The sequence below is a fragment of the Impatiens glandulifera genome, chromosome 1, assembly GCF_907164915.1.
Source record: "Impatiens glandulifera chromosome 1, dImpGla2.1, whole genome shotgun sequence".
NCBI lineage: Eukaryota > Viridiplantae > Streptophyta > Magnoliopsida > Ericales > Balsaminaceae > Impatiens > Impatiens glandulifera.
The window spans coordinates 105,724,328-105,736,806 of NC_061862.1; positions in this window are offsets into that span (position 1 = coordinate 105,724,328).

Sequence of the window (12,479 nt, forward strand, 5' to 3'; positions counted from 1 at the left end):
CGAGTCAATTTCGATTATTCCAGAAATGGTCACAATGTTCGATACTCTTAAAGCTTTGGGATTAGAGAAATTCCTTGGAGCACCTATCATCATCCATGAACCTGAAGCCCGTAAATTCTTTAACTTTGGAAGGATATACGACAATAGGATTATTGTGGCAAAATATTTTGAAGATCATGCATGGTTCTATGAAGAATCTTTCGCTCAATTTTTCAATCTCCCAACGGAGGGGTTAACTGAGTTCCCAACATCTTTCGATGAGGTATTATCTGAGATGAAGCTTGTCTTCTTAGATACATCTGTTGAAGGGCAGATCGATCCTGTCGGTTCTCACGGACCGAAGTCTGCACTGAAAGTTGAGTTTTTCATTGTCAACGATATCATCTCTAAGTCTCTCTTGGCTAAGAGCGTCTCCAACTTATACTCGAAGAAGGTTTTCGAGATAATGATTGCTATCACAAGGGTAACAGCAATCAACTGGTCGAAAATCCTTTTCAAAAACTTGGTGGAGAAGATCTCTTCTTATCCGTTCAGCATGCTGCTCTATTCTCTCCTTCCAAATGTTGGACATGGTGTCCTCATCAATTCTTTCGTATACGTTTCTAATTTTCAATAAATCAATTTTGCGCCATGATTGTTGAATTGGTAAATTAATTAAGATGAACCAAATTGAATTAATTAAAAACTCATTGTATTTACATATTTCATGAATTAAATATTAAAAAAAAGCCCAATTAAAAAAATATTTAATTTGATAAATTCATGTTCAAGTAATTTTCATAACTAAAGAGATTTGGGCCTTGTTGGAGGATAATGACTCAAGAACATGCATGTGTATTATTGTATATTAACTAAATGAGATGTTTATACCTAAAAAAGCCATTAGATTTGGCTTAAAAATAAAATAAAATTTATTCTAAGTAATTTTTATAATAGTTTTTTTTATTTTAATGATTAATTGATGTTATGGATGTTAATTTGATAATTTTTTATTGTTTGAAATATGTTAATTAACATTTTAGCCCAATTTTTGTTTGCTTTTAGGTACAGTGTGCTGGTTTAGGACATCCAACTGGATTTTGATTATTCATTGAAAATTTTGGCGTGATTTTAGACCGAAAAAATAACCGAGGATCATCCATGGTCAAAGTTCCTAGCCTTCAATTGAGAAAAGTAGCCATTCAACCGAGGAATATAGCCATGAACGAGAATTCTAGCCGTACAAACGAGAAAACTCGGTCACGACCGAGGAAGTTTCAGTCACGACCCACGCACGTCTGCATTCGACCGATAAAAGCTTCAACCACGACCCATGCACGTCTGCATCCGATCGATAACCGGTCTTCGCGGCCAATCCGGTTTTTCCCTTAGGCCTTGTTTGTTTGAATGCTTTGTGTTTTTGTGTATTTTACTTATTTCATTGCTTTGCTAAACCAAAAAAAATAAAACACATAAAATTAATATTTTTAACCAAAATATAAAAACATTTCATAATAAGGACCCGTTTGGCCCGAAAATTAACTTTTTTTCAACTTCATTTATAACTTCTAAATTGCTTGTCCAAAAATTATAAAATTTATATATTTATAATCAAAAAGTATTTACACTCTTATGTGTATTTTTATAATTTTCTGGTCACTTTGAATTGTTCCAGATTTTACATCATTACTCTATAAACATTTTGAAACTTTTAAAAATTAGTATGATGCGTGCCTATACATATGTTAGGTATGTTTAACACTTATTTTTGCAAAATTTCATATTTTTACATATTTATTTATTATTGCGTTATTCTCTTTTCTTTTATTCTTTAAAATATTTAAATTTTTATATATATATATATATATATATATTTAATAATTATCGTAATCATTAAAATTGTTTAAAATTATATTTCAATTCAAATTCACTTTTTAAAACCATTTTTTAATATTGTTTAAAAACTTTAAAAATGTTCAAATTCAATTTCCATTTGAAAAAAAAAAATCTTAAGTAAATTGCTCAACCAAATTCATAACGGGTCTCTTTTGTTTCTGTTTTATTAAAGTGGTAAAAGATTTTAAAATTATTTGGCAAAAAGTTATTATCAATTTTTTTATGGCATCTACAAATTTTTACTGTTGTTTTCATCTACTTTTTATCTTTTTATTAACTTTTTAATGTAAATTTTTTTTATTAATTATTTTAGTTACTTCTATTATTAAATACAAATAAAATCAATCACTTTTTACTTTTAACAATTATCAAAAGTAAATAGAATTGTTATTAAGATGATTACGATAAAATAATACTTTATTTCAAGAAAAGTAAAAGTTATATTTTTGAAGTTTTATTAAATTTAAAATTATATATTATTTCTAACTTCACAATTCTTTTATTATTTAATTTGGCCTTAACAAACAAGTGATTCAAAAATTTGTAGAATTTTAATCGCATCACTTTATATCTTTAAATGACGAAGGCTTATTTGGATTTTTGATCCTTAAAAAAAATATGACATAACACTAGGGTATTTAATATTTGGTCTAAACCGAATATCCGACCGAATTTGAATAAACCGAATTTAAATTACATTTTCGGTTTTCGAATCAAATTTTAAACCGATTCGAATTCAAATACAGTTTTCGGTTTGGTTTTCAAGTTTATGTTTCAACTCGAAACCAAACCGAAAATCGAATTCATTTTTATTATATATTATATATTATATAACTTATTACATATTATATAATAAATTATCATGGACCTCCTATTAGATCCCTACATTAAATCCATAATCCCTCATTCATTTTTCCATTTCTCTAGTTGTTTACACCTCTCAACCACCATATATTGTCATCATATATTGGTGTTAGTCACTAAACTAAGTTTGCGTGATTTATATTTTTTTATAATTTAAGTAGATAAGATCTCTTTAACAATTTATTTATTTTTTTAACTCTTTTAAAAAAAATTATCTTTTGGGTAGGTGATGTATATTTGGTCTAAACCGAATATTCGATCAAATTCGAACCGAATTCGAATTCATCGAATTTGAATAAATAGAATTCGAATTTATTCAAATTGGTTTGGTTTTCGAATTTGCTTAAAAAAATAAAAATTCAATGAACCCGAACCGAAAACTTGAATAATCCGAAAACCAAATCGATGAACACCCCTACATAAGACCGAATCACCGTATGCTCTCTCCCAGTCACAGTGAGTGGTAAAACTGATATTTTTTTAATCATTAAACCATTTTTTAGGGGCATAGAAGTGATTCAATCAAAGAGGACCCTGCCTCCTCCATAACATAATTTCAGCATAGACCAATTTGTATGTATTTGAGACATAGTTTTTTTATTTCAAAAGTAATTCGGTTAGAATCAAATACAACAATAGAAGGAGAGTTGAATACTGTTTTCTTATTTTTCACTTAAATTCGATTTTAATTCTGTTAAAGATTGAAAATCTGTTTCAATTCTTGAACAAATAGTAGCAAGCTCTTGAACGGTTTCAAGTGCGAAAAATGCTTTTGGGATTTGAAGTGGCAGATATAAGATTGAATGAAGCAATAAAAAGACTGTTAGATAAAAATAGTTAATTAATTAACAATATTAATTAACTATTTAAATAAAGAACTTAATCAAGTTAAACTTTGTGCAGATAATAGAAAACCGGGAGAAAACAGATAGTCAATTATATCTCAAGTCAGCGACTTTAACTCCTCGGTTCTATTAAAGAAATTGACTTTATCTCTTTTGTCTTATAAAGACGGCGTAACCGGTTGTATGACCGGTTGTCTCCTTGGTTTTATTGAAGAAGGCACAACCGGTATTATCTTCAGTTGTATAAAGACGGTGCAACCGGTAGATCAATCGACATTATCCTCAGTTTTATTAAAAAGGAGCAACCGGTAGACCAATCGACAGACTCATCGGTAGCATCTCCGTCTTTATAAAAGAAGGCGCAAACGGTAGATTGATCGGTAACATCTTCGGTTGTATAAAGACGGCGCAATCGGTAGAATGTGTTAGGATCGGGATCGCCCTTGGAGGATCGGGGTTCGGCTTTAAGGGAGAACACTTAATAACACAACACACTGGTAATAGTCTGGTTAGAGACTAGAATCGCTTCTTAACACTACACAAGCTGTTACAAACCTCTTGAACCGGGTTCAAGTGCGGAAGTGATTTGTTTCAGCTTGAAGAAACACACACAGTTCGATTTGGAAGGTATTTAGAAGGAGTCGGTTAAGATGGAGAAGTGAACCGGTTCGGTTAGCGAAAGTGAGCCGGAGAGTAAATATAAAGAACATGGGACAAGATTTTATGGATGTTCGGAGTTCAATCTCCTACATCACCCCTTCTTCTCAAACAATGAGAAGGATATTCACTAACCGGAATATTACAACACTCACACAATGTCGATCGAGTCTTATTTACTGCTCGTCGGTTACACCACTCACAATGATGTAATACAATACTTTTTACTCAATGGTAAAATACACACACAATACAAGAACACTTTCGGGAATTTCAATCTCTATTCAAGGTCGCGCGTAAGATTTCTCTTTACTGTTGCTTGTCTCTTCTTTTGGAAATGCTTCGACTTCCCTTTTATAGTGAAAAATGAAAACGGTCATCTTTTTCTCTACAGGAGATTGGCCGCTGGAAGCCGTGCCGGTTTAGAGGATTGCGTGCACGCTTTGTCATTTTGGACACTTGGCAACCATGCACTTAGCTGACTTGAATTTTGGACACATGGCATACATGCACTAGGTCGGCCGCCTGAATCAGATGTTGCTTGTAGATTTAGATAGATTTAGATAAACAGTTCATCATTGTTTTCGTTGCATTCTTCTGATCCGGATCTTTTCTTCTTGTATATTTCCGAGAAATCTCTATATCATCATATTACGTCATCTTCTCAGATTCATCACTTTTCAAAGTTTTCCGTTGAGCTTTATGATCTTCAATAATGGAATGAGTCAGTCAGATGATTACGCTTTTGCTAGCCGATCCGGTTGAAGGGGTTCAGCCGGTTTCACAGATTATGACCGGATCATTGAGGCATGTGCTTCAGCCGGTATGATGCGGCTTGATCTGTACCTGCACAAGAAAATTGAAACTGATTAAGTTCTTTGGCCGGTTAAAATTAATCTACTTAATTTTTCTAACAATTTCTCCCTTTTTGATTATTTAGAATAAATATTCAAAACTTGTAATGTATAGCCGGTTTAAAAATTAACTTCCTTAATTTTTCTAATAATTTCTCCCATTTTGATTATTTAGAATAAATATTCAAAACTTGTAATGTATGGCCGGTTTAACTTAATTTTGACCGGGTTTTGAAAAATATTTTTAACAATTTCTCCCTTTTTGATACTTTTCAAAGAAAAGTTTCAAAATACGCTATTTTTAGGAAAAGTAGTTTAAATATGTGTCGGATGATCCTAAGATGTTTGAGAGATTTGATTTTTCAAAAACTAGCTTCATAAACCGTGAGAAAGTAAGCTAAAAGTCGAAGTGATAAGTTCATAAGTTCAAAAGAAATAAAATTGAATTAATAATAAACTATGGGTCGGATGATCCTCCCTTTTCTTTGCGCTTTGCATCCTGCTCTGCTTGCCATTCTCTTTCCCTTTTATCCGCGTCCATGCGCCAACCAGTTATGAGACTTGGTCTTTCGGAAGGGGAGCGGTTGAAGTTGAGGAAGCCACCTGCCGATCTGGGTGGTCGAGGCGGGGGAACGGTTGATGTTCCCTGACTTGTTGATAGAGCGGATGAGGTCGTTGCAGCTTTCTTTTTCCTTGGTTGTAGAGGATTGTCATCTTCTTCTTCTTCATCGGCGAGTGGTCTGTTTAGATGATCATCCGGTTGTGGACCTTAAAGACCAATTTGTTCTACCCGAGACATCAATTCAGTTATTTTCTTTCTTTTAGCCCGACGCATTGTCACCATTCCTTCAGCTTGAATTGGTTCGGTTTCTTTTTGTTTTGCCTTTTCTGCCTTATTAATTTCCTGGGCTACTCTGAAATCTTTTTCTTCGAGCTCTTTTCTCAACCGTTCTTATTTTTCCTCTTCGGCTTGGATTTAGAGGGTTGTTTCCGCATCAGATCGGATCTGGTCTTGAGTGTTAACCGCTTTTAACTTTGTCATTTCCTCAATCTGAGCCGCCATAATTTGCATCATTTTTAGCAGCGGAACGGTTGATGACTCAACTGTTGCTTTAACCGATTCAATCAATTCAGCTTTGAGGGTTGTGGTTCTAGCTTCTGTGACGTTGTGTCATTCGCTTATTGAAGTGGCGACATCATTATCAATGATACCCTTAATATTTTCGGAGATGCATTCAATTTCCTGACTTCGTTGGGAATGAACCGAAATTACCTTTTTCAATTCCTCTTGACCGGTCGAATTCTTATCCTTGGAGACAGAGTGAGAAATAAACTTACTTGGGGAGATATGGCGGTCGCCTTTATCCTCATTTGACTGCGGTTGAGATTCTTCTTACCGGTCCCCAGCCGGTTTGGAGGATTGCGTGCACGCTTTGTCATTTTAGACACTTGGCAACCATGCACTTAGGCCAACTTGCATTTTGGACACATGGCATACATACACTAGGTCGGCCGCCTGAAACAGATGTTGCTTGTAGATTTAGATAGATTTAGATAAACAGTTCATCATTTTTCGTTGCATTCTTCTGATCCGGATCTTTTCTTCTTGTATATTTCCGAGAAATCTCTATATCATCATATTACGTCATCTTCTCAGATTCATCACCTTTCAAAGTTTTCCGTTGAGCTTTATGATCTTCAATAATGGAATGAGTCAGCCTGATGATTACACTTTTGTTAGCCGATCTGGTTGAAGGGTTCAGCCGGTTTCACATATTCTGACCAGATCATTGAGGCATGTGCTTCAGCCGGTATGATGCGGCATGATCTGTACCTACACAAGAAAATTGAGACTGATTAAGTTCTTTGGCCAGTTAAAATTAATCTACTTAATTTTTCTAACAATTTCTCCCTTTTTGATTATTTAGAATAAATATTCAAAACTTGTAATGTATAGCCAGTTTAAAAATTAACTTCCTTAATTTTTCTAATAGAATGTCTAGCTATCCATCCGGTTCTATGAATGAAACAGAACCGACAGTATCCTTACTTCGATATTACCATATGCGGAATCGGTAGTATCTATCCAACGGTAATTTCCCTGGTTATTAACAAAAAGCACAACCGACAGACTGCTCAGTAGTTTGCCCGGTTATTTACAAGAAGCGTAATCGGTTATATGATAAAAAAAATTTATCCAAGGCACAATTGACAATTTCCATATCAATGCTATGCAAAATATATCCGGTAATTGCAGAGAACAGTCTTCAAGCGTCTAGACTATTCTATTTCCATTTCAGTGAAAGATATCTTGGGAGCAGAAGTTTCCCAATTTAACTCAAACTACCATTTCAGTATAAGTACGATATAGTCTACTTGGAGCAGTTGTCTATCACACTATCCCAAACAACCAAATCAATTGAAGACAAATCTGTATGTTGATTGTCCTTGGAAATCATTAATCCAATTAATGTTATGTTGACTTAGTATCGGAGTACAAACAAAAATCAAAGGATTTCCCATCTGCTATACTACACCGATCTTCAACCAATTAAATTCAAGAAACGATGTACTATCAAGGAAATATATCCGTTGAAGAAGAAGAATATAACCATTGTCATATTTCTATTTAAGAGAACAAAGCTCAACCAGATTGAGCATCTTGAAATCCTTGCACCCCTTTTTACAATCTTTACAATCTTTCTCACATTCATCTAACATACAATTTTCATCTCTTGCTATCAAATCATTCAAGCTTTCAAAACAGTGTGTGTTAGAAACTCAATTTTATTACAATATCATCTATTATGTGTGAGTGGTGACTATTGTAAGTTGATAGAATTTGTTTCTGTTCAATAGAGTGAGCGTATTAAAAGGTCGAAAACAAGCAGTCATTAAGCCTTGGTTGTTCGACTAAACTTGTGTGCGTTGTAAACCGATTGAATACTCTAGTGAATATTCTTCTCAAAGATTTGAGAAGAAGGGGTGACGTAGGAGTTTATCTCCGAACATCCATAAATTTTGTGTTGCGCTATCTTTCCTTTGTTGCTTCCTAAACCGATTATGTGTTGCTTCAAGTTGAAACAAACACTTCTACGCATGAACTCGATTCAAGAGTTTGTGACAACTTTCGAAGTATAGTGATGGATACTAACCTCTAACAGGGTTATTATCAATCGACGTGTGTGTAAGCGTTCACCTTTGTGAGACCCTAGTCTCCTTTGGCGATCCCGATCCTAACAAGTGATATCAAAGTTGCTAGTCTCTATACTCAAGCAACCAGACGTCATCATGTCTTATAGCGACAAGGCTCCACTACTCAAAAGAGAAGACTTCATTGATTGGAAGCTACGCATGTAAGTGAACCTAACCACCATAGACGATGAAATGATGTTTGTCATCTCTGATGGTCCAATAACGATTCATAAGGATAGGAGCAAGTGGACTAGTCAGGACGGAATAAGGAACAACCTTGACAATCTTGGAAGAAATGCCATCTACAAAACCGTGGACAAAAACACGTTCTCCAAAATCAGAGGATGCACTACTACAAAAGAAGTATGGGAGACAGTCATCCAGCTTCACGAAGGAAATGAGCAAACTAAGGAAAATAAGATCATGGTGGCTACTCAAAAATTTGAAAACATCAAGATGTGCCCCAGAGAAACAATAAAGGAATTTGGTGACCGTTTCACAAGCATTGTGAATGAACTCTCACTTATTGGAAAGACATACGACAACAATGAAACAATCGTCAAAGCTCTAAGAGCGCTTCCTAGCGCTTGGGATGTCAAAACCATGGTGATGAGAGAATCAAAAGGTCTTCATATGATGAAGTTGCATGATGTCTTTGAAGATCTAAAAGCCTATGAGTTCAAGATGAAATCAAGAAATGAAGATGAGGCCTCAACTTTAACAGCTACTAGAGCTCTAGTGACCTCCGTGGAACCGGCAACTCTAGTACCAGTCAAGACAGCCGAGCAGTTCAGCGATGATGCAATGGCTATGCTAGCCATGAAGTTCGGAAAATTTATAAAGAATAACCAACCCACCAATTCTTACAACTACAACTACTCTAACAGTAACAAAGCTAACGTTCGTTGTTTTAATTGTGATGCTGTAGGTCACTACATGTCGGAGTGTCGGAAGTCAAAAAGAGACAACAGAAAGCGAACCGATCAGAACTAAAGGGAAGATCACCAGTCAAACAATCAAAATAAGGAGATCCAAAAGGCCTTACTAGTTGATGATGATGGAAGCCAGTGGGCACAAAGCGATTTGGACAGTAACGATGAAGAAATCAGATGTCTTATGGAAAACGAAGAAGAGGTATTCTACTTTTCCTCTAAGGAATTCACCCGAGAAGATTTTAGTACTGCACTCAATGACATGTTGTGAGCCAGATGAGGAGTCAACAGAGACCTCCCATTAGCAAATTTGGTCTAGGCTATGACAACAGATATCTAGATAAGTCATGCAAAGAGTTAAAACTTAGTAAAGACAAGCTTCCACTTATAACCATTTTCAAGAGTACATCAACTAACAATGAAACATGTCATGATTCAAAAAAACCGACAAAAGAACTAACGTATGTAGGGCCAACCGACAAGTCGTAGTGGCTTAGTCCTGATAGAAGGAAATCCAATCGGTCGGTTAGACGAGAACACGACAAAAATTCGGAAAAGGTTCATCAAACATCATCATCACAATACAATGAGGTATTCAAAGGCAGATAGAGAGATGTCAAGCCTGATACAAGTAGAACTATTAAGAGTATCACTGGGAGATTCATTCGAATAATTCGAGTATTGATTCCCAATGGACTAATTAACCGTGGATCCAATTAAATATGGGTACCAAAAGGTGTAAATAGTTGAATTTTGCATGGTAAACAGATTAAACGATTGGAGGATTCAGAATGATACTTGGATATTAGGTGTTCAAGACACATGACAGGAAACAACAAACTATTAACCGATATTTTGAAAGAATCCGGTTCAAAGATCATCTTCGTGACAACTCTAAGGTTAAGGCTATGGGCAAGAGTAAGATTGTCCATGGCAACTTAACCATAAATAACGTGCTACTTGTTGAAAATATATGCTATAACTTGCTTAACATCGGTCAAATGTGTGATATAGGATATACTTCCACAAACAAGCATGTTTAGTTAAGAACTAGCAGGGAAATACTTTGCTGACAGGGTATAGGATAGGAAACATCTATAAAGTAGATTGGAAAACTAAATATCCTAACTTTGTTTGCATGATTGCTAAAAATGACCAAAACTGGTTGTGGCACAAAAGACTAAATCACTTGAATTTTAAATCGATCAACTATATCTGTACTAAAGAACTAGTTCAAGGAATTCATAATATTAAGTTCTCAAAAGATAAAGTATGGTCTGCTTGTCAAATGGTTAAACAAATTAAATCAACTTTTAAAAGTAAAGGAAATATTCAATCTAGCAGATGTTTAGAACTCCTTCATATGGATCTTCTTGGACCGATTAGGGTAACCAACGTAGGAGGAATGAACTACACTTTAGTAATTATTGATGACTACTCTATATGTAAATGGGTTATTTTCTTAGTTTCCAAAAATTAAGCAACCCCAAATTTGATTAAGATGCTTAAAAGAGTGAGTACAAAATAAAAAATTTGTACGTGTTAACAAAATCAGAAGTGATAGAGGCACTGAATTTACTAATAGAATCTTAACTTCATATTTTGAGGAATCCGGTATTAGACACGAGTTATCTAGTTTTAGAACCCCTCAACAAAATGGATTAGATGAGAGGAGAAACCAAACCCTCAAGGAAGCTGCAAGATCCATGATAGCTGATTCGGACATTGCTCAAAAACTTTGTGTAGTGGTTATCAATACCGCATGCTATACTATAAAATGGTCCATGATAAATAAACGTCTTAATAAAACGTCTTTTGAGGTTTACCATGACAAGGTTCCTAATATCCGGTATTTTAGGATCTTTGGCTATAAGTGTTACATTCACAACAATGACAAAACTATTTGACCTCTTTTGACGCTAAATCGGATGTTGGTATCATGTTAGGATATTATGAAGTTAGCAAAGTATATAGAGTTTATAATAATAGGACCCTTACTGTTGAAGAATCCTCTCATGTTGTATTTGATGAATCTATTGAAAGTAACAATTCCTCAACCATTGACTTATCTAACAGATTGGAAAACGTAAATATTCAATCTAATATTGAAGATGAAGTTCTAGTCTACCGAAGATTTGTCTATGATCAACCAGTTAACAATGCTGAGGTTCAGCAAGATTAAGTTGTTCCACAGAAAGTAGTTAACATCTCGGATAATGTTGAGGAAACCGATCGATCTAACATTAATCAGTCCACCGGCCAGTCAAATCTTGATCAAATAACCGGTCGGTTAGAAAGCATTTCAGGACTGAACTTTAAATGGAGTAAAGATAATTCTCCTGAGCTAATTATAGGTAACCCCTCTACACCCATCAAAACTAGGCATCAACTATTAGAAGAATATATGCAAACTCTGCATTTATTTCACAAATTGAACCTAAAAAGGTGGATGAAGCACTACTAAATCCTGATTGGATTTTAGCAATGCAAGAGGAACTAAACAAGTTTGAGAGAAACAAAATCTGGCATCTAGTTCCAAGACCAGTTAATCAATCTATCATTGGAACTAGATGGGTCTTTCAAAATAAACTCAATGAAAACGGTTTTGTTACGAGGAATAAGGCTAGACTAGTGGCCAAGGATACAAACAGAAAAAGGCATTGATTTTAGAGAATCATTTGCTCCTATATCTAGACTAGAGGCTATTAGAATATTTTTAGCATTTGCTGCATTTAACAATTTCAAAGTCTTTCAAATGGATGTTAAAAGTGATTTTCTTAACAGTATCATAAATGAATAGGTGTACGTTGAACAGCCTCCTGGTTTTAAAAATCCTGCATTGATTAGTCATGTTTATAGATTGGACAAATCTCTTTACGCTCTTAAAGAAGCTCCTAGAGCGTGGTATGATACACTAACAAAATTTCTGTTTGATCATGATTTTACTATAGGATCTGTAGATAAAAAATTATTTAAATTTCAGAAAAATGAGCATATATTACTTGTACAATTCTATGTAGATGACATTATCTTTGGTTCATCCAATCCTAAACTATGTGATAAATTCTCTAAGATGATGACTAAAAAATTTGAAATGAGTATGATGAGGGAGTTGAGCTTCTTCTTAGGACTTTAGGTTCGACAAATTGAAGGAGGAACATTCATAAATCAAGCCAAGTACAAAAAGAGCTATTAAAGAAGTTTGGCATGGAAAGTTGTTCTGCTTCCTCAACCCCAATGAGCTCCTCGATTAAGCT